Genomic DNA, 22,861 nt, shown 5'->3' with positions numbered 1-22,861 from the left:
GCATTCCAGCATCCTTGCCTAGAGAATCCCATGGACAGAAGAGCCTGGCGGGCTATGGTCCTTAGGTTCACAAAGAGTCAGACACGACTGAGCGACTAAACCACCAACCCCCACCATGTTGAAATCTGATTCGAGTCATCCGCCCTGCCCTAAGGTGGGCTCTCCAGCCTGCACTACAGACGGCTGAACACAACAGAAGTATTTGTCACTGAATTGACTCTGCCAGATTTCTTATTTGGAAGTCTCTCTTGTGTGGACCCACTTTATTTCTCAGGGAGGGAAGAGAGACAGGTGGGAAAATGCCGCCCAGTAAATCAAGTGGAACTAAGAGACTCGACTTAGTCAACAAGGAAGAGTTTGCAGCTCTTTGAAAACTTAATTGGTCAAGATTAAAATCAGCACTAACCAGGTAGGATTTCAACACCCAGGGTCGAATTCTCCTGCTGAGAAGCTCAGTTAATCTCCTCTGTGCCACTGGCCCTTAGGCAGCTGACTTGAACACGTAAAATGGGGAAAACAGAGGCCAGGGCTCCCTCCCCTGGGGCCCCTCACCCCAGGCTCAGTCCAGACTTGGCAGCCAGTCCCTCTCCTCCTGCCCCGCAACTGCCCAGGGGCCCACAGAAGCTCCGCCCGACCGTGGGGACACAGGGCTGGAATGCTCCTTTATTACTGGGCACACAATCAGGGTCGAGGGGAGCATCTCAGGAACCGCCCACACCCTCCCCTTCCCCACTTCCACATCACAGCTGAGGAGCTGACCGCCCAGCAGGAGACTGCGCGAGCCGAGCCTGTCTAGCCAAGATCCCCGGACCTTCTCGACCTGGGGACTGAGCCTGAGTCTCGTGGGCCTCCTGCGTGGGCGGGCGGGTGCTTTACCGCCGCGACACCCGCGTCCCCGGCTGTCTGTTCTTCCTGCTCAGTCGCTCAGTCGCATCCGGTGCTTTGCGACCCCGTGGACGGCAGCCCCCCAGGCTCCTCTGTCCCTGGGGATTCCCCAGGCAAGAACACTGGAGTGGGTTGCCATGCCCTCCTCCGGAGGATCTTCGTTTGGTCTTTAGTTGTCAGTGTGTCTCACCTGTAGGGCCTGCTTGTGTATTAAGATGCTCACTCTGTCTTTCCGCTCAGGGGGCTGCATGTTCTGGCTTCCTGGGACAGTCCCAGCTCCTGCCTATTTTCTCAGCGTGATTGCTAAGTATCTCTCCCTTCATGCCCTGAAGTGTCTGAGTTGGAGGGATAAATAGTATCTAATGAAATTAAAAGACGCTTACTCCTTGGAAGAAAAGTTATGGCCAACCTAGATAGCATATTCAAAAGCAGAGACATTACTTTGCCGACTAAGGTCCGTCTAGTCAAGGCTATGGTTTTTCCAGTAGTCGTATGGATGCGAGAGTGGGACTGTGAAGAAGGCTGAGCGCCGAAGAATTGATGCTTTTGAACTGTGGTGTTGGAGAAGACTCCTGAGAGTCCCTTGGACTGCAAGGAGATCCAACAAGTCCATTCTGAAGGAGATCAGCCCTGGGATTTCTTTGGAAGGAATGATGCTAAAGCTGAAACTCCAGTACTTTGGCCACCTCATGTGAAGAGTTGACTCACTGGAAAAGACTCTGATGCTGGGAGAGATTGGGGGCAGGAGGAGAAGGGGACGACAGAGGATGAGATGGCTGGATGGCATCCCTGACTCGATGGACGTGAGTCTGAGTGAACTCCGAGAGTTGGTGATGGACAGGGAGGCCTGGCGTGCTGCAATTCATGGGGTCGCAAAGAGTCGGACACGACTGAGCAGCTGAACTGAACTGAGCTGATAGCAGCACCTGGTTGTCTTTAACTTCATCGGAAACAATTTTGTTACATTGTATTGTGACAGCTGTCATATCAGCATTTAAAAAACTTATCAGAAGTGGTGAATTTTTGTGTGGCCATTTTAATTTAAAGATGGAAGGAAGAAAGCAACATTTTCAGCATATTATGCTTTATTATTTCACTAAAGGTAAAAACGGAACTGAAATGCAGAAAAAGCAGCTCTGTGCAGTGTATGGAGAAGGCGCTGTGACCGGTGGAACACGTCAAAAGCAGTTTGCAAAGCTTCATGCTGGAGGCTTCTCGCTGGATGATGCTGCAGGATCGGGCAAACCAGCTGAAGTTCATAGAAACCAAATCAAGACATTGATTGAGAACAGTCAACGTTATGCCACACAGGAGATAGCCGACATACTCAGGAATATCTAGATCAAGCACTGAAAATCACTCGCACCAGCCTGGTCGTTAATCGCTCTGATGTTTGGGCTTAACATAAGTTAAATGAAAAAAGTCACCTTGATCGTACTTCTGCATGCGATTTTCATTACCATTTTGAAACAAATTGTGACAGAGGTAGAACTGGAAGCCAGTTCTGTGTCCTCCCCTGAGTGGACCGTGCTTTATGGGGTACCCTCTGGAGAGAGCCCCAGCCTCCCCAGCGCAGGGGAGGAGGGGCCAAGCTCGTTGGGAGGGCAGAGGATCACTCTCTCCTGTAGCAGCAGAGATGTGTGGGTTCCAACAGGCTTCAGGCCGAGAAAGGGGGGTTCTCCCAAAGGGGGTGTGAGACCCCCCTCTGCCCGCTGACCCAGGGGGCCATCTCCAGCCCCCAGTGCCGCTGGCCCAGCTCCCTACCACAGAGCAGGGCCAGCAGTGGGGCCGGCCAGCCTGGGTGATCAGCGCTCAGACCTCTGGGGCCAGGCTGCCCCAGCTCAAGAGAGCCCCACCCACTGTTCAGGACCTACAGCTGAGAACCCACACAACCAGGCTTCCAACACTGCCCTACACCTCACACGCAGACCCCTCTGTCCTGGTCACTGAACCAGCAGTTCAGTTCAGTTCAGTTCAGTCGCTCAGTCATGTCTGAACTCTTTGTGACTCCATGGACTGCAGCACGCCAGGCCTCCCTGCCCATCACCAGCTCCTGGAGCTTGCTCAAACCCATGTCCATCAAGTTGGTGATGCCATCCGACCATCTCATCCTCTGTTGTCCCCTTCTCATCCTGCCCTCAATCTTTCCCAGCATCAGGGTCTTTTCAAATGAGTCAGTTCTTCGCATCAGGTGGCCAAAGTATTGGAATTTCAGCTTCAGTATCAGTCCTTCCAATGAATATTCAGGACTTCTTTCTTTTAGGATGGACTGGTTGGATCTCCTTACAGTCCAAGGGACTCTCAAGTCTTTTCCAATTTTTCTGTGCTCAGCTTTCTTTATAGTCCAACTTTCACATCCACACATGACTACTGGAAAAACCATAGCTTTGACTAGACAGACCTTTGTTGGTAAAGTAAGGTCTCTGCTTTTTAACATGCAGTTTAGATTGATCATAGCTTTTCTTCCAAGGAGCAAGTGTCTTTTAATTTCATGGCTGCAGTCACCATCTGCAGTGATTTTGGAGCCCAAAATAATAGTCTGTCACTGTTTTCACTGTTTCCCCATCTGCTTGCCAAGAAGTCTCACCAGATGCCATGATCTTCAGTTCAGTTCAGTCGCTCAGTCGTGTCCGGCTCTCCGCGACCCCATGAATCACAGCACGCCAGGCCTCCCTATCCATCACCAGCTCCCGGAGTTCACTCAGACTCACGTCCATCGAGTCAGGGATGCCATCCAGCCATCTCATCCTCTGTCGTCCCCTTCTCCTCCTGCCCCCAATCCCTCCCAGCATCAGGGTCTTTTCCAATGAGTCAACTCTTCGCATGAGGTGGCCAAAGTATTGGAGTTTCAGCTTTAGCATCATTCCTTCCAAAGAAATCCCAGGGCTGATCTCCTTCAGAATGGACTTGTTGGATCTCCTTGCAGTCCAAGGGACTCTCAAGAGTCTTCTCCAACACCACAGTTCAAAAGCATCAATTCTTTGGTGCTCAGTCTTCTTCACAGTCCAACTCTCACATCCATACATGACTACTGGAAAAACCATAGCCTTGACTAGATGGACCTTAGTCGGCAGAGTAATGTCTGCTTTTGAATATGCTATCTAGGTTGGTCATAACCTTTCTTTCAAGGAGTAAGCGTCTTTTAATTTCATGGCTGCAGTCAGCATCTGCAGTGATTTTGGAGCCCCCAAAAAATAAAGTCTTAGTTTCTGAATTTTGAGTTTTAAGCTAACTTTTTCACTCTCCTCTTTCACTTTCATCAAGAGGCTCTTTAGTTCTTCTTCGCTTTAGGCCCAGTGACTTCAACCAGTTCAGGGGCCACATGGTGGGCCAGAGGGGGACTGTCCCAAAGATATGGAGTCTGATGGGAGTGTTCATCCCCAGACAGGGGACTGCCTGTAGCCCTTTCTGCTACAGGGAAGGGCAAGACAGGGCTTAGTGGGGTTGGGGGGGGGGGTGGTGAAGTGGAGAGACAGAGTAAGGTGAGGGGAGATACAGGTACAGTGACCACGAGGTTCTGACCCCTGTTTCCAGGCCCTGGGGACAGAGGCTCAGCCAGACCCTGTCTCAAACCTACTTCTTGGGCTCCAACTTGGAACCCTGCTGACTTCCCAGAGAGTGCTGAGGCAGAGACGCCCGTCCAGGATGCCTCGGGTCAGCTCCTCCAGCCCAGTGGCCACACAGAGGAGCCTGCGGCTGATCTATTTGACCAGCTTCGTCCCAGGTCCTGCATGAGGGCCCTCACAGACCCAAAGGGTCTCCGAGATGGAGGGACCTTCCCTCAGGTCTGCGTCCAACAGCCCAATTGTGTAGAATGCCTCGTTTCCTGACAGGGACCCAGTGGGTACTCCTCCGCCCAGCCTGGCACAGAGCAGGTGCCCATAGGTACCTGAGGGGCGAAGGATAGGAGGGGTCCAGGTGGTGCTAGAAAGGGGCAAATCCAGTGCCCAGAGCTGAGGGGTGACGGTGCTGTGCCCCCTGCCCAGACGAGGGGTGTCTGGAACGCAGCCCCGGTGCCCACCCAGCCCTGGGGACCCAATGTCAGGACATCTCCCCCGGATCAGGGCTCCCCAGCCTCAGCATTGGACATGGGGACCAGGGACCCGTTAGCCGTGGGCTGCCCTGGGCCCTGCAGGGCATTGGCAAGCATCTCAGGCCTCTGCCTAGCTCCTCCTTCCCAATGAAGAATGTCCCCAGACGTGCCCAGTGTCCCCAGGGGTATAGCCTCAGGGATGGAAGCACAGACCTGCCACCTGTGTGCCTGGCAGGGCCAACCCCACACCAGAGCCCAAACCCTAGGCCTCCCCTACCTGCCCCCCAGCACACACCCGGGGAAGAGAAGGGGACCCTGCTTCCTCAGACCCTGTGTTCCAGAAAGATCTGCCCTTCCCTGGCCCCCCCGCCCCACCCCACCCCACCCCACCCCGTCTCCCCCCACCTCGTCTCCCCCCCCCCCCGTCTCCCCCCCCCCGTCCCCCCTCCCCTCTCCGTCTCCCCCCCTCGTCCCCTCGTCCCCTCCCCGTCCCCCCCTCGTCCCCTCCTCCCCCCCTCGTCCCCCCCCGTCCCCCCCGTCCCCCCCCGTCCCCCCCCCGTCCCCCCCCGTCCCTCCCCCCCCCGTCCCCTCCTCCCCTCCCCGTCCCCTCCTCCCCTCCCCGTCTCCTACCAAGCCCACGTAGATTTCTGATGACCCGGGACCCACCTCCCGGGAAACTACTTCCCACTGCTGCAGGCCTGTCCGGGCAGGGCCTGTCTCTGCTTCTCAGACCTGTCCGCGGCTGCCCCCGGGAGTGACCCTGTTTTGTCCGTGGTCAGCGAGCTCCGTGGAGGGTGGGTTTTCCCGGACCCCTGGGGGGCTGCATTTGAGGAGAAAGGGGTTCCTGTCAAAGACCACCTCCATCACTTCACACCCCTGCACCCAGCCTGGAACCCGGTCACCTCCACAGACACATCCCCCAGGATCCCCGCGGACCCCTGGTCGCTGGCTGCAAGGCCGCGGGTGGAGGCGCAGGGTTCGTCTCGGATAATGTGGAGATTCCCGCTGGGCGGTGCTGGGGCCCCCTAGTGGCCACTGCGGCACCTGCGTCCTCCCCCGCATCCCCCGCACCCCCGACCCAGCCCACTCCTCATCAAAGACCAACTGGAGGCTTAGAGGTACTTTTTTAAAGGCAAATCTCAATGGGAATTTGATGCTGAAAAGAAAATGTATATATCCTATTCTGTTTCTTAAGCTGCACGCAAACTGGATGGAGCTCTTGGCAATTTACTCACTGAGGTTACAGGGGCTGGGGCTGGGGCTTGGCTTGCCAGATTGTTGAAAACGACAGTTTGAGAAAAGGATGACACGTCAGCAGCCAAAACATAAACCAGCAGAAAGTCAAGTTCTTTATGCAGCAGAAAGAAACACCGGATCCACCCAGACCGCAATCCCACCAACTCACAGCCTGCCAGGTTTTAACCAGCTGCCACACCATGCTGCAAACTGACTCCCTTCAATGGGTTACTAAGGTCTGCAGGAGCGCCGCAGGGAGCGTCCGGGCACCCCCGAGTCCCAGGAGGGAAGTGAATTCTCACCTAAGCCCCGCGTTGAGGACTCAGTCGGGGGGAATCAGAGCAGTGGGCATCATCACGATTCAGTAATGACGGGAAGGGGCACCAGAGCCCCCGCCAGGGGTGCACACCTGCCTTCAGGTGTCCGGGGCTGCCAAATCCGGCTGTTTGACCTGGCGGGGGAAGGGGGCCTCCGTTAATTCCCAGCGGCTCCTGCCTGCTGTCGACACTCAGGGAGGAGAGAGTAGACACTTGTGCACGACCCTCTGAAGCCGGCAAGGTAAGAACCTTTGCCCATGGGGCCCAGGTAAAAACGGTAACAGATGCTGCAGCCTCTGCCAGAATGAATCCTAAATGAGTCGCTCTGGAAGCAGGCACATTAATGAAGGAAAATGAACTTGTTTTTCCTTCATGGAGGCAAACAGCTGGAGATCATATTAGTAAGGTGGAAACACAGAGAAAAGGATGGGAATTCTTCCCGCACACCAACAACTGGGGAGGGGTTCCCGCAGTGCCGGAGGGGAGGGGGTCATGACGCCTGCCCGGTCCCCTCAGGCTCCAGCTTGGCTTTCCGCTCACGTCGCTGCCGTGTCACTGCACAGCTTTGCCCTTTGCAGCCAAGGACAGACCGGGAGCAGGGGGATGATGGAACCTGGCCAAGCCTGACGGGTAATGGTGGCTCTCACCCACTAGGGTCCACGGAAGCCCCTGAGAACACAGACAGAGCTCTCTGGGAAAGGCACAGGGTCCCCAAATGCTGTCTACAGGCCCCAGGAGCCTGTCCTGGGTGCCTCTCCTCCTGCCAGCAAAGGGTCAGCTGCCCATGGGCAGGGACAAGCTCCCTTCAGCCCTTTCCAATGGGACCCTGGTCCAAGGGAAGCTCACCGAACCCTGGTGTTGGGGTGTGACAAGCAGGGGGGGACGTCCCCTCAGGAGCGGCTGTTGGACAGTAGCAGCTCCTTGGAGGCTGTGGCAGAGATCAGCCCCTGCCCCCAGAGCCCTTTCCTCCTCTTAGAATCTTCTAGAACATGGGCCGCACCTGGGGTGCACTGCAGACTGCCTCGCTCTCCGGATCGCCTGCCATCGAGTGGATGCTGAGAGCTCTCCGGGGCTCGTGGGTGGACACCAAGCTTCTGGGCCAGTATTTCCAGGAGGCAGCTCCTCTGCTGTTCTCTACAGGGATTCAGACGCCCCGCCAGACCCAGGGAGTGCCCTGACCCTGGGGGTGGGGGAACCGTCCACATGGGGCCCACACCGCAAAGGCTGGGGAAGGAGAGGGGTCTTCTCTCTAACCTGAACAACTGTGATGAGCACTTCCAACACAGCAGAAAGGCGAACCATTCATTGTTTTCTCATTAAGAGTCTAAATTGCAGATCGGAGCAGGTGCAATATTATCATTTAATCTGTCTCTGTTCCATTTTTCAGGCTGCAAGGGCTCTCTTGGGCCCTGGGAGGTACCAGTCAGTCCAAGTGCTTTTCACAATTTCAAAGCAGCGAAATAGCAGAGCCTCCCACCACCAAGATATCAGCGCAGTGAAGCCGCTGGACAAGACACTACAGGATGTTACTTGAAAGAGCGCTTCATGTAGACACAAACGCAGGCTCCGTCTCAAAGGAAGCGACAAAAATGATTTTCTCCTGCGCGTGGGCAGTCTCGCCTGCAGATGCTAGGTGTCCAGGCGCAGGTCTGATTGCCGACCTTCGGAAAGGGCCCCGGGCGTTCAAGGTGCCTCTGCATTGGGTCCAGGAAGTAGACCGCAGCCAGGCTGGGCACAGTGGACCCCAGAGACCACCACCCAAACCGCCTGGTGGCCTGATCTCACCAGCCACTCACAGGTCAGACAGAGGGGGACCCCGGGAAACGGGACCCCGTCCTGGGGCCCAGTACAGACCTCCCAAGTGAAGGGGCGCGCCCGGCATCCTGACTCAAGTGATGGACCTGGGGAGCGGGCTGCTTTGAAGAGATGAGCACAAGTGGGGGGCCACGTGGGAGCCCCCCACCCCCGCCTCGGGTAACGCGGTGGTGGAAGGCGACCCCCACCTTTTATTAGATTTTAATCAAGAATGATCCTCTTAAATATTTCAGATTGCCTGCTGAGGATGTATTTAAAAGACTACGTGATGAAGAGAAGAACACGGGAAGCATAAATTTTTAAAATTCATTCCCTCCGTATTATGATCCACGGGGCGTTCGCGGCCGCTCCTCACAGGGAGAGCCAATGACTAGCATCTTTCATGGGGCCAATTACTCCCGCCCCTCCGGCCCCGTCCACCCGCCCACCCAGGTCTGCCGACATCCACAAACCAGCCCAGACTTTATGAGAGCCTCTTTGCAGGCCCGCCGAACCCACGGCTTCTCTTGGGGAACTAAAGCTTCTCTCTGCTGATGTAGGAAGGCCCAGTCAGAACACATGCATGCGTACACACACGTGCACGTGAACACACACGGGCCTGCACACGCAGCCTCCCCTCACAGGCTTCGTCTTGCACCCTTGCAGCTTCGTCACCAGCAGAGCCCATTATCAACGCCTGAGGGATACATATAGAATCTGGGTAATAAAAATAATCTTTTTACGTATATGTGTGTTTATATATAGACACATTTTCTTCCTGGTGTTTCCTGTTATTCCACTTGCTCACAGCGGGCCGCATGCAGAGGCCTCGCCCCTCACCCCGCCCTTCAGATCAGAGTTTCTGCTAAGAAATGGCTGCGTGGGGCACCTCACTCAGGGCCGTGTGCAGACACACTGCACACGGCCCCGGAGATGGCGGCGGCAGAGGGCCGTGTGCAGAGGCGCTGGGTGCGGCAATGCCATCTGGAGCAGGAGCCCCGCCCCCGAGAGCCCCGCCCCCTGCCCCTGAAAGTGAAAGTGTCAGTCGCTCAGTTCTATCCGATTCTTTGCGACCCCACGGGCTGACGCCCACCAGGGTCCTCTGTCCACGGGATTCTCCAGGCAAGAAAGCTGGAGTGGGTTGCCACCCCCCTTTCCATGGGATCTTCCCGACCCAGAGACTGAACCCAGGCCTGCTGCATTACAAGCAGATTCTTTACCGTCTGAGCCCCCAGGGGATCCCTGAGCAGACCCGATAAGGCCGCCTGTCCAATGCCTGGCGGGAGAGCGAGTGCCCTGGAGCCTGACTGGCGCCTCCGGCCCTTCCATCAGAGGACGGAGCTCTCCTCCGCTGCTGACTGAGCTCCGTCTCGTTCTACCGGCTCTAATGACACGGGGTAGGAGACCCTGGGCTGGGGACCGGCTCAGGAGGGTCGGTAATGAGAGCAGGACAGAAGGGCAGGAACCACAAAGGGTCACTTGCTCCTGTCTGAGTGCCCAGGCTGGAACCCAGGGCGCGCCCCCCCTCCAGCTTCCTCTCCTACTGGGAAGGCAGGCCTCCAACACCCCCTTTATCCACCATCCTCAGCCTCAGAGGCACAGACGCAAAGACACGCCACCCGAATTTAGGGACACCTGTGGTAGGCACCCCGCCTGCCCCCATCTTTCGTGCGCCATCGCCCTCCCCCTGCAAACACCACTGTTTAGACCTTTTGCCCCCAGCTGGAAACCCTGAGCCCCCCACCAAGGTGTGACAGACACCCAGGAGAGATTACCAGGATGTTGGCCACGCTGATTCAGGGGAGCATTCCCTGGATGCTCTCCTGAGGGTTTAGTTGGAGACTGTTTGTCTCCCAAGTGTGGTGGTGTGATGCAGGGGTGAGGGGCTGGTGCTTCTGCCCCTCGAGGAGCCCACAGCAGGTGCCGCCCTGATACATCCTAGGGTCACTGCCACCCCCAGTGTATGGGGCACACGCCAGCCACAGGAGGGTGGAAAGTGGGCAGGGCACACCTGGTGCCCACCTGCCACACAGCCTCCTGCCCTCACCCAGCTGAGGGGGCACCAGAGCCAGGCCCCTGTGAGCAGCTGAGCCCCTGACAAACAGGAGAGCGAGTCTACTGTCCACGGGAGAGAGGCTGTGTCCACGGAGACGGTCCCTGTCTCCACCACACCGAGGAGGAACGTGCGCGGGCCGCTGGGTGATCCCCACACCGCGGGAAACAGCTGAGGAAAGAGAGACGAAGGCCCATCTGCACTTGACCTTGTGACTCAGGAAGGAAAAGCCTTCCTGCTCCCAAACTCCAGATGGTGGGCTTGGAAGCTGCCTTGGAAACCCCAAGGGCAGCTGGGGAGAGGGAGGGAAGCTTGTAGGTGGACACACTGGATCCCCACCCCCTCACCCCTCCTCCGACGGCAGTGGCACGTAGCTGAGACCCAGGTCATACTGCTGGGCTGGGCCGGACAATCTTTGGTGTCCCCAAGACACAGGGGGACAGGGGAGGGAGTGGTCCTCTGTTGTGAGGCAAACAGCCCAGGGCCTCTGGGTGGTGTGCACAAAGCCGCCTGCCCACACCAAAGTTAAGCACTATCAATGGGCTAGTCATTTACACATTAGTATAAACAAGCTTTCCATTCTGGTCATGAAAGGTGATTTCAGAGAGCGGAAACACCGGCAGAATCACACCACAGGGGATATGAGCAGGTCAAGGACTGCGGACACTTACAGGGAAGAAGTGGACAAAAAGTGAAGCCCACAGGCCGTGGAGACAAACCAACTCTGCTCCATCATTTCCCCCAGGATCAGCCCAGACGACAGCCCTCCAAACCTCCCGGTGGGCAGAGCTGCTCGGTTACAAGGTCACAAAACAGAGATTATATGCCCGTCTGATTTGCTCAGACCATTTCCCATCCACATTGCGAAACAGGATTCTCCCAGACAGTTGCAGACGTGGAGATTTCAGTATTGCTCCCTGGGGAAAGATGCCAGGGAAGATGCCTGTCTGTTTACATAAAATCACATGGGCGTGTTCACCTCCAGCCTTCTCAGAGCCTTTACTATGCGTACAGGAGGAGACCCTGACCGCTTCTTCCTTGGAAACCTCCCCCTTCCCTTCTGCAGGACAAATAGCATCAACACCTGGAGAAACTGGTGTTCCAAGGGACATTGTTTGGCAAACACTGGCACAGAAGTCCGATCTCTGCAGGAAGTTCCCAGGGATCCCAAGGAGGCGCCTCACCGCGAGGGTAATTGGGCGCAGGGAGGCCTAAGTGAACATCGGCTCTGAGTGACAGTTTCAATCATTTTGATGGAGACGCTGCAGGCCTGGAGCCACACGGCAGACAAAGACATGCATGCTTTGGAAAAAAAAGGAAGCAGACAGCAAGTCGTGACGTGGGAGGAAGGAAGGAAGGAGGCTGAGGGCCGTGGCTGGAGCGGTGGGCCATCCTGAATGCATCCTGGGCTTATACACGGGCCCACCCTTCCCCCAGCCCTCACGTCCCAACCCCTGCAGTGCAGCAGTGGGGGGACCGGGCCCTCTTCTCTGCCTGGATGTCACCTGGTCTCATCCACATATTTCCTAACAGACGTGCAGCCAGATCCCACCTGCCCCCCAGAAGGGTGCCTGGCATATCACAAAGCTGTGTCCCCCTTTCAAGGTCATGCAGCACCAGCTCCTGCCTGCTCTAAGCAAAAGCCCATGGAATGCTGGGGGGCTGATGGGCAGCGGGCAGCAATGTCAAGTCTCCTGCGGGCTCTGCCACACCACGACATGGCCAGGGACACCACGCAGGCTGGGCGGGAGCTTCAGGTGGGGCCTGGGGGGGCAGGGCCAGAAGGAAAAGGCAGAGGGCTTTCAGGGTGCTCAGATCACACCCTGAAGCCCCGAGGGCCTGGCTCACCCATCACGGGCACACAGGGCATCAGTGGGCACCAGACCACAGTGCCGTCACGGCCAGTGGGAGGGACCCCTAGCCCCTGGCCTTGAGGCCGCCTGCCAGCCACCCATCTTGTCCTCTCCTGCAGGGCGTTTCAGCCTCGCCCAGGGTTTCCTGGAGCCAAGCCCCACGGGCCGGGCGCCTGAAACAGCAATAACGTGCTCTCCACGGCTGCAGGCTAGAAGTGCAGGGTCAAGGGGTGGGAGGGCCACGTGCCCCTGAAACCTGCCAGGCCTCCTCCAGCTCCTGGGGGTGCTGCGTCATTGGCTTCCTCAGCTTGGATGAGCCGCCCCAGCCTCTGCCCACACAGTGCCCAGAGGCTGCGTCCTCTGGGGGCCTCCCTGAATCCTCTGTTCTTTTTGTAAGGGCACCAGTCGGTGAATTCAGGGTGCACCCCGAGCCCCGGCCCAGCACCCTGAGCCTGTCCCAGCACGCTGAGCCCATCCCAGCACCCCCGAGCCTATCCCCAGCACCCCGAGCCTGTCACAGCACCCTGAGCCTGTCCCCAGCACCGCGAGCCCGTCCCAGCACCCCAAGCTTGTCCCAGCACCCCGAGCCCGTCCCAGCACCCCGAGCCTGTCCCCTCCCAGTGCTCATACCTCCTCTGATCCTCCACTTCAGATGCATTTCTAGTCTCTGGATGTGGCCGGCAGTTCAGCTCCAGCCAGTGGGTGTTTGCAGAATGAAGACACAGCAGTAGGGGAGTGAGCCGGCCACTGCAAGGAGGCTGGTGGTCCTCCCCCGGCACCTCCCAACCTCCAGGGGCCAGAGCCCCACCGGATCACAACTGTCCACAGACACTGTGGCAAAGCTGCCTGGAGTCCACTCACTGGACTCCCGACAGGACAGAAGTACCCCACAGCCTGCAGCACCCAGCCCTACGCCCATAGCAGCATTGCAGGAGAAAGCGGCCACCGCCTTCTGGAGCCAGGGAGGCCAGCAGATGGCCCATTTCCCCCCGCCTCTTCTGGTCTTTTCGGTTCATCCTAATGGTCTGCTTTCTCCGGGTGCCTTGGAACGGATTCAGCACCTAAATCAGCAAGACGTGGGCGCTCACCGTCAAGGTCTCCAGCAGGCGAGGAGAGTCCCGCAGACGCGCTCCCACAGCCCCTCAGAAGCTCCAGATGCCGAAGCACGAGAAGGCGCGGGAGTCTCCAGCTAAGACCGCATCTACCCCGGCTGTCGCCACTGGTTACAAACAAGCACTCCACGTGCAGACGGCACAGGGGCTGACATGTCACCGGCGCTTCTCCAGGGACGTGGGAGCTTCACGCCTTGTCGGCCCATCGTCCGACGAGACTGACGGGGGCCCTGCCCTCAGGAAGCACAATTTCCCAGGCTTCGCTGGAAGTGTGGCAGCTGCGTGCGGGAAGCCCCCAGGTGCTCTGGGGACCCCCAGGGGCACCTCCGAGACCTCAAGAGACACTATGTAAATAGACCGTGTTTGGGTTTCAACACCCTCGTGGGATGCTGAAGCAGTGCTCCGGCGCTGGGCTTCGGGACGTCCGTGGGGGAGAGGGCGGAGGGGCGGGGCACTTCGGGGCTCAGGCTGTGGTCGTGGGGCAGGGACAACACTGCCCCCGGAAGCAGTCCTCCTGCCCCTGACGGCCAGACGTCAGCGTCTGCCCAGCTTCTCACGCTGGGCACCCTCTCGAGGGACTGATTTGGCTGAATGACAATCCATTGGTCCACCTGCAAGGTGCACAAACGCTCAGCCCCCAACTTCGAAGGCTCCCCCTACCCTGGCCAGCCCCCAGCCCCGCACAGCCTCCTCTGCACAGCGAGAGCGGCCCCTTTTAATTTAACTGTAATTTCCCATCTGGCTGCAGTTGCTGTCGTCAGGGTAGGTTTTTTTTTTTTTTCCAGCAAAGGTCGTGGGAGGCTTGGTGAACGTGACCGAGGGTTTTCATTTCTTTTACACGAAAGAGACGACACAGGCTCCAGAGGGGAGAGCAGGGCCATGGGAGGTGTTCCTTGGGCCCGTCCCCCTCCCCCGGCCCGGCTGTGCCCGACATGCTGCGCTGCTCACCAGCGCCTCCTCCTGGGCTTCCAGAAAAAGGCCACGAAGGGGAAATCTGAGCCAGCCAGATTCCCCTCCAATCAGAGGTCCAGATTCCAGCCCGGAGGTTTCAGACACAGGAGGGCTCGTCCAACTTCGTGGACCAGGCTGAAGGAGAACTCGCTGGCAATAGGTCCTCTCCCCGACTCACCAAGGTTCTTTCCATCTCGGGCAGCCTCTGACTTTGAAACCTGGAATCTGAATGGAAGTGCAGTTTTGTTTCCCAGGCAAGTGGGGTGCAGCTGTCCCGCCAGCCGGTAAGGGGACCCATCCTGCGTCCTCTGCCTGCCCCTGCTCCGCCCAGGCCCACCTCTCCCTCCAACCTCTCCTGCCCTGCCTGCGCCTGGCCCTGGCATCCAGGCCTGCTGGATCACAAGGACTGGAAGAGGGCTTCCCTGGTGGTCCAGTGGCCGAGACCCTATGTTCCCACGGCGGGGTCCCGGGTTCGATCCTTGGTCAGGGAACTAGATCCCACATGCCTCCACTAAGACTTGGTGCAGCCAAATATAAGTAAAGACAATTTTTTTTTAAAAGAGTGTCCAAGAGGAAAGCGGTGACGACAGGCATTGAGCCCCAAGCATTTCGCAGCAACCCCTGATCACTGCTCCTGCCCCACTTAACTGCAGGAGACAAGACTCAAGAGGGTGGGAGATTCAGGCAAGGCCACACAGCTAGTGAGGAGCAGGGCAGGACTCTAAACCACATCTGCTGGGCCCCAGAGCCATGCAGGCAGCCACTGTCCTGGAAGCCTCTTACGTCTTCACTGGTGTTTTCAACTTTGAGGTTGAAAGCCTTGAAATGAACTAGAGCAAAATGCTTTGTTTTCTCAGGGACCTAAGTTTTCTAGAGTGAGTGAGTGAGTGAAGTTGCTCAGTCGTGTCCGACTCTTTGCAACCCTATGGATGTAGCCTGCCAGGTTCCTCCGTCTGCGGGATTTGCCAAGCAAGGATACTGGTGGGGGTTGCCATTTCTTCTCCAAGAGTCTCATAGGAAAGTGCCTAACTTTTAATATTATTTTACCCACTTCAGAGGAAATCATCCAATCTGTTATTGAAAACACTGCCTGGCTCCTCTCTGCTGTGTATTAACTATGCTTGACTTTTTCTTGACTGTTTAAGGGACATTTACTTGGGGAGGCGGGGCCTGGGCCACCCTGTGGGAAGGGGGGAGGTTTGGGGAACAAGAGTTGCCGGTGGGAACAGGTGTTCGGGCCAGAGAATCCCAAAGAGGCCAGCGCTGCTGCCTGGAGAGTGGACAGAAACAGATGGACAGAGGCCGGGTCATCAGCAGGGATTAAGACTCATCAGATCAAAGGCGAGGAGGAGAGGGAGCAGGAGCCGGGGTTGGCATGTGGAACCCCTCCCGGCGGGGGTGACTGGGCTGGTGGGGCCAGCTGTGTCCCTTTGTCTGGGAAGACTCGAGGCATCCGCCCTCCCAGACAGCACTGGGAGGCTGAGGGTGACAGGCCGGCTCCCGGCAGCCAAGCAGGCGAGTGGACTTCTCCTGCCCCTGCTCACCGATGGAGGTGGGGCTCCTCCTGGGGACAGGGGTCACTCGGCAAGAGGTGACACTGCACAGGGCCAAGCTGGGCACAAACCTAGGCTCCCCCACTTACCAGGCGGGGGGCTCTGGGGCAAGTCACGGTTTCCTTGCCTGTAAAATGGGAAGAGTGAGCACAGGCCCTCTCTCCCTGGCTCACTGGGGGGCTGCACTCGTAAGTGCAAGGAGGATGAAGTGCATGAGGGAGCCATCCCGCCACCAGTCAGCGTTACGGCAGCGGCAGCCGGCGGGGCTGTGCTCCTCCAGGCCCCCACTGGCCTCCTAGGAGTCGCTCGCTTCCGGGGTGGACAGACTGTTCCTGCCCAAGGCAAAGCCCTAGCAGCGCTAGGCTTCCACCTCCGCTCCGCTGCCAGATTCTCCACCGCCACCTCCGGCGTTCTCCATCCACAGAGGGCGCACCTGTGTACCTGGTGCAAGAGGGGACACGCTTGTCTCCCAGGCCAGACACAGGCTCTGCAGGTCCAGGGGCATGGTCCCCAAGGGTCTGGACTTCTTTGCAGAGTGGGTGGGGGAGGGGAGGTAAATCTGCCCTGGGGCCCTCTCCCTAGGGAGGCAGGACTCATTCCCTGGAGAGAGTGCTCCAGGTGGCGCTGTGCTCAGACCCCGTGGCGATGGACCGGGCCTGTGTTCCGGGAAGGCGGCAGAGTGATTGCCCTGTGCACAGGCTCACACATCTCCCAGAAACACCGGCCCCTCACCAGTCCCTCACTCACCGGTACGCACAGGCAACGCTGCAGCCGGGCAGCTGCCGCTTCACCGGGCCAGACACGAGAAGAAGCCGCGGATGCGCGACGCAGGCAGGCCTGTCAGGGCGGTTCCGGGCAGATGGTGGGGCTGTTTGTGTCCAGTTGTGACTAGGAGGCTCGTGGGGGTGGGGGGCACCTCCTCTGGGAACACAGAAGCTGGAACAAGCATGGGGGCTTCCCCCCATCACCCTGCACCCCCCCTCCACAGTGTGCCAAGTGTAATATTGGACCCATGGCAGGAACTTAATAAAACCTGTTGGTCACAGACACCGAAACCCTGGAGTCTAGATGGCTTCACCCACAAGACCCCACCTCACCCTCCCTCTAACCACCCCAGCTCTGAAACTCCCCAACTGAGATTCTCTGATGACATCAATAATTGAAAGCTACCAAGGTGCAAAGTGCTGTCTTAGGGGGGCCCCACTGCTCCAAGGGGAATGGTCAGGACCACTGCACTCACCCACATCCTGTCTGACCCACCCCGGGCGAACCTCATAGGCTAGGACGGTTCTCCTTCTGCAGAATCTGGGCTTCAGTCCACGATGAAGTCAGCAGGGTGGACAGGTCATCGTCATGTCCCAGGCCAGCAGCCTGAGACCCGGCCGAGCAGGCTCGGTTGTGAGGGGTCCCTGAGGGCATCAGCAAAGGAGCAATTCTGGAGGCCAAGTCTTGCTCAAATTCAGCCCCTAGCTGCGCGGCCTGAGTTCCTCAAGGGTGCAGGGGAGACAGTCACCTATCCACCTCAGTGAGTGTCTGGAAAACTTTAATAAAATAAATCGGCTCCCCTTTCCCCACAGTCCCGGAAGGATGCACACACCTCCAAGCCCCGCGGACGGCCCTGTTTCGGGCAGGCTAGGTACTTTCTGCTAGGGTTCTGCAGGGCTCTGGAAGGCTCAAGGGAACAGTTTGGGGCCCCAAACGAACATGGTCGGGATCCGCGGAGGTGTCCCTAACCCAGCAGCCCCTAAACCTGTAGAGGGGTGCGGGGACCCCACTCCTCCTGGACTGTCCTGGCAGGCGGGCGTCCAGGTCTTTGTCAGCCGAACAAAGGCTTCTCCGCTCCTGTGCACCCGGGAACGCAGAGTTTCGAGGAGTAAATGAGTCGTAACCCGAACGGCGGTTGTTGGCGGGAGTTGAACAAACTCCCCTTGGCGTCTTCTGGCTGCGTGATCGTGGACGATAGAGCAAGAGGACACAACAGGAAAACCACCCCCCCTCCTCCCCTCGCCGCTCATTCGCAAAAGGCGCTGCGCGAGTGCGGGCTGAGCGCGCTCCGCGCCCCTGGGGCTCGGAAGCCTGCGGCGGGGGATGGCAGGTGTCGCGGCCGGGGGCCTGGGGTGCGACACTCCCCAAGTGCGGGGACCACCACCTGGGCACCCAGCCTGACCTTTGCGCGGAGCCATCAAAGGCGCCAAGGCTTCGTCAAAGGCTCCATGGTTCCCTCCCTCCCAGGTTCTGGAAAATCTGCGCCCCCGGGGTTCCAGCCTCCCCAAGCTGGAGGCGCCCTCTCTGGGGGTCCCACCCAACGTTTGAGCAGGTTCAGGAGGACAAGAAAGGTCAGGCTGGGTGGGACAGCGGCGCCAGGCCACACAGGAGCCTGTGGGTGCCCAGAGTGCCCCGCCTCCCACCCTCCTCCCTGGCCAGCCTTCCTCTAGCTTTACAGTGGAGGCCCAGGCTCAGGAGAATCGGGCTAGCTGTTCGGTCGGGATTTATTCCCGAACATTCTAGAGAGGCTGAAGATCCTCCTCGAGATTTGGCCGGAGGGTTTATGTAAGGAGTGGCGGTAGGGCTGTGTGAGTGCCACGGAATGTGTGTCTGGAAGGATCAGGGTGCGTGTCTGGGTGGGGCCCTAGACCTACCTAGCACACTTTCTCCCCATCCTGGGACAGCAGGGCAAGGGAGCCGGGCTGCCCTGCGTGCATCACCAGCTCGGTGCCAACTCCCAGGTCCTGCCCACAACTCCAGCCAGCCCACCTTCCCCGGCAAGCACTCCCTCTCCCAAATCTATGGAAAGTGATCCACTGGACAGGAGCCCATGTGGTCGGCAGAAGCACCCCCACTCCCAGACCAGGCTAATTCGGGGGCCAGCAGGGCTGGAGGCCGATGGCACACAGTGGGGGCATCGCCACCTGCCCTGGGGAGGCCTTGTTCCAGCTGCAGAGAGGAGGAAAGCTCGCCTGTTACCAAAGACTATGTATTTAGTTTTGGAACAAAATCTCCTGAACTAAGAAAAACAAAAAACCAACCAAGTGGGAGTGAAACACAGTCAGTGTTTCCCCTCAAGTGTCGATAGGCCACGGGGGAAACGTTAGGCCACAGGGGAAATGTTAGGCCACGGGAGAACAGAACTCCTGCCCAGCCTGCCTCCCCCAGCAAAGCGGAATCCTCTTGTGCTGGCCCACCCCACCCATCGAGTCCGTCACTGCTTAGACAAAACTTTAGGACTCAGGGCATCTGTGAAGTGTGAAACTTCAATAAATTAGAAAGCAGAAGCTGGGTTTCAAAGGCCACCACGCCTCCAAACATCGGCCACACCAACGGCCTTCTCCCTAAAAAGGGCCACGCTGCTCAAGCAAACAGACTGGAATGCGTATGTAACTTGGCTGGGACCCGTCCACAGCCCAAGGCAGCAAAGCTTTCACCATCATGTCACTCCTTACACTCTAGGCAGCAAAGGAGAATTGCCGCCACCACTTGGAGTTTTGCAAACCCTGTTTCCTGCATTCCCTGGGGTTTCTTTTGGAGAGCCTGTCGCCTAGACCTCTCCTCTGTGCCCACACCCTCCGCACCCCCAGGCCCTTCCCAGGGATTACTCTGCTCGGAATGCTTGCACTCAGGAGCCTCCTTCCGGGTCCTAAATCCCCTGGAAGACCCCTGGGGCTCACATGGCCTCTGTCTGGTCTCGGAGGACGCTGAGAATCTCTCAGCCGCCGGCCTCCCGGCGCGGAGACCTGACTCGAGGCCCGAGTCCAGATGCTCAGGCTTCCTTGCAGCCCTTTCAACCCTCCGAACACAGATTCATTTATTTATGTTTTTTAATGTAGTAAATGGACAGCTAAATGAATTGCAATTTGTAATTTTTATGGTTAATTTGAAATCTCGCTCTCGTTGGCTAATCCTGTTAGTTGGTAGCAAAACAAGGGGAAAGCCGTGTAGCAGCAGCAGTAATTCTGATAGGCATTTTATGTTAAATTACGGCCACCGGCTAGAACAAAAGGCGCGGCCGGACTTTCGGGCGGAGCAACCTCGGCGGGTCCGCGCGGCCTGCGGCAGACAGAGCGGAGCGCTCGGAGCGCGGAGCTCGAGCGCTCCCAGCCACACCGGTCCTACCCGACTTTGCAACGAAGAAGCGGCATTCGGCACCCGATTGTGTTTGTGAATAGCCTACGCGTCCCAAATCCGCGACCCGCGGTCTCAGAGCCTCCCCAGCCCCACACGAAGCGCGGGGCGTTTGGGGCGCGGAGGCCCAAGGGCGGGACGCACGCCAAGGCCCCTCTCCCCTCCCTCGTCGCCTCTCTCTTTCTCTCCTTTCTCTCTGCGTCTTGGTCTGTTCTTCGCGCGGGTCCCCACAGGAAGCGAACTGGGAACGCGGCTATTGGGGGGGCGACGTCCTTTCCCCCCCTCCCCGGTACCCCAGCCCCCGACTCGCCAAGCGCAAGCGCCCGCGCGGTTCGCTACCGAGACTGAAGCGAGGGGCGCGGGCGCCGGGGGCGGGACGCAGGGGGCGTCCCTGCGTCCGGGGGCGACGCCGCGGGCCCCAGCTCCTTCGGCGACCGGCGCGGGCCGGGTGGGGTCGGGCGAGCAGAGCGCGCGTGGTCGAGGGCGCTGGAGCGCGCGGCTCGGCATGTTCGCGCGTTGTAGCCCGTGCCGTGTTTCTTGTCCCTGGCGCCTGCTCGGTGCCATCCCAGTGAGTTTGATTGAAACGCGGCTGCAAGAAGGTTCGTCGAGCGGGGAACGCGGGTTGCCGGGCGGGAGGGGCGGGCGAGGGGGCCCGGAGCGGCTCCGGAGGGCGGCGGCCGGTCACCGCCGCGCGGCGCTGCTCGGGGACTGCTATTTTGAAACCGGGCTGCTGTCCCCTCCAGGGCGCAGGATGCAAGGGTCAAGTGTCACTTCCTCTGGCAGTCAATCTCCAATATTCCTTGTAATGTTTCTAAATGGACGAATTCATTACGCGAGGACGGGTGAATGGGGGAGAGGCCGCCAGCGCGCTCGGTCAATAGCGTCCGCTAATGGTTCATTTTGCACCGCGGAGCGCGGCCCCGTGGAACCCAAGGAAGAACCTGATCAATATTGTTTACTTCCTCGCCGCCACGGGCGTAAAGGTCACTTAGGGAAGGCGGGAGAGTGCAGGCACCCCGACAGGTCCTAATTGTCTCTCTTCTTTCCCCTGGACCCGCTGCCCCTTCGACCTCTTGCACCCTCGCCCGCCTTTCAAATGCAGTCTGCGGCTGCTGCGCCTGGAGGACCGGTCTGAACCGCGGACGCCTCGCACGGTGCCCGTGCACACGCGTCCCCGTGCACGCACAACGCGCCCACGCCCGGACCCACGTGTTGGCAGCCAACGCAGCTTGATTCAGCCAAATCTTACAGCCGCGTTTCAAGCAGTGTAGGGAACGGGGTCGCTTTTTACAGTACAGGGGCAGCTCTTAGCTTAGGCGAAGGCAGCGGGGATGGAACGCTAATAGGGGAGCTCTCTGTCTGCCCCCGCCCTGCTGTGTTTAACAGGCAGCATCAAGCAAAAGTGAAAGGGAGGTACCCCCTTGTCCCTTCCTTTGCCACCCGTTTCCATCACCAGCCCTACCAGGACAGGAGCGAGCCAGGAGTGGGAGCGCACAGGACTTGAGTCTCCAGTAAGATCCGGGGGAGAAGATTCAAAATAATGCTGGAAAGGGGAAGTCTGCCTTCTTCACTGTGTGCCAGCAAGGGCTCCCCCAAGGCGGTCCTAGATGTCAGAGAGAGGGAAGCTTCTCTTGGAACATTTAAAATGGTGCTGGCTACAGAGTACGTTCTTGAACGAATTACCTGATGACCTGCTAAATCCCTGAGTTTGGTGAAAAGGAGCGACCCCTAGAAGCCCTGCCATCCCTGTGCACCTTGGAGACCTGAAAGCTGTGTCTCCCTTTCCTTTCCGCCCTGGGGTGGAGGGGGCTTCGTGGACTCAAGCTGCCTGCCGGGAGACCACAGATGGTTGTATTCGACCAGCTAGAACCTACGTAGCTCTGGTTATACATGGCCAGCTTCTCTGCCTGTGCGTCATGCAGGGGACACGTGGATGCCGTAAAGGGCAGACTCCACGTGAACCCTGCTTGGCTGAAAAGAGAGGTAGGCAGTTCAGGTCACTCTAGGAGGTGCAAGGGGCGTTAATCAGGAGAGTTAACACCTGGTCTAGGGCAAGAGAGGGCCCTTAGTGTGTGTTCCACAAGAAAGGAAAACGAGCTTCCCCTCGAAGAGGTAGGCAGGCGGCATCTTTGTTTCCTTAAGAATTGGAGGATAAAGCAGAGACCAGGTAAATAGCTCCCGGTTAAGGCTGTTACTACGTGACTGGTGTGAGCCTAATACCCATCTCCCCAAGCATTAGATGCGTCTGTTTCCCAAAAGGGCCCTTTAAAAATCAGATATGAAGATGTGGGAACACTGATTCTTTATGATGGATCCTGCCTTGGTTTACGGTCAGACGGCACCTCTTCCATCAGACGCAGGATGTTAGTTTGAGCAGGGTTTTTAAACTGTTTGCAATTTGATTAGCGTGGAAACACCCCTCCGCAGAGAAGACAGTTCTCTGTGGTTCCATTCCCAACGATGTCCAGGTCAGATGTGAGGTTATTTCCAAATCTGTTCATATTCTCTGTCACTTAGTTGCGCTCAGTGAAGAGCGATTTGCTAACTGAAGAAAGTGACATGTATAAATAGGTAAATGAAAAAAATGCAACACAGCTAAAATATTTGGCAAATTAAACCCTGAAATTCTTTACAAAATTCCAAATTTACTGATCCAATCTTCTGTTATAATGTTGAAAAGGACAACTGTTAAGAGGACTTTGGTGCCAATATTTTCTGTGAAGTAAGCCCTTTTACAATTTCCTACAAAATACATTTTTCTACTTAAACTGCTCTATAATCAAGCTACTCAAATAATAATATGAATGCTGTGTCCTCTGTGTCCTGCCTCCTGGACCAAAGTACCCTGAGGTCAAGCACTTGCTCTTTATTTGTACATATTAAAATTTCTTCCAAGAGTGGAGTTTTCAAGCACAATGTGTCTGGGCAGGAAGCAAATGCTGTTTTAAGGGAGGG

At 57.7% G+C, this 22,861-nt stretch overlaps 1 long non-coding RNA gene across 1 annotated transcript; it reads right to left on the bottom strand.

Annotated features, from left to right (window-relative positions):
* On the bottom strand, positions 1,765 to 5,963 carry LOC106502073. Its single transcript, XR_001295643.2, has 3 exons — positions 5,821 to 5,963; positions 5,585 to 5,738; positions 1,765 to 2,134 (listed from the first exon to the last, which is right to left on the bottom strand). It is a non-coding gene; the product is annotated as an uncharacterized LOC106502073 (long non-coding RNA).

The sequence above is a fragment of the Capra hircus genome, chromosome 4 (genome assembly GCF_001704415.2).
Source record: "Capra hircus breed San Clemente chromosome 4, ASM170441v1, whole genome shotgun sequence".
Classification (NCBI taxonomy): domain Eukaryota; kingdom Metazoa; phylum Chordata; class Mammalia; order Artiodactyla; family Bovidae; genus Capra; species Capra hircus.
The sequence above is the reverse complement of the archived record's forward strand: the minus strand, read 5'-3'. Positions and strand labels throughout refer to the sequence as shown.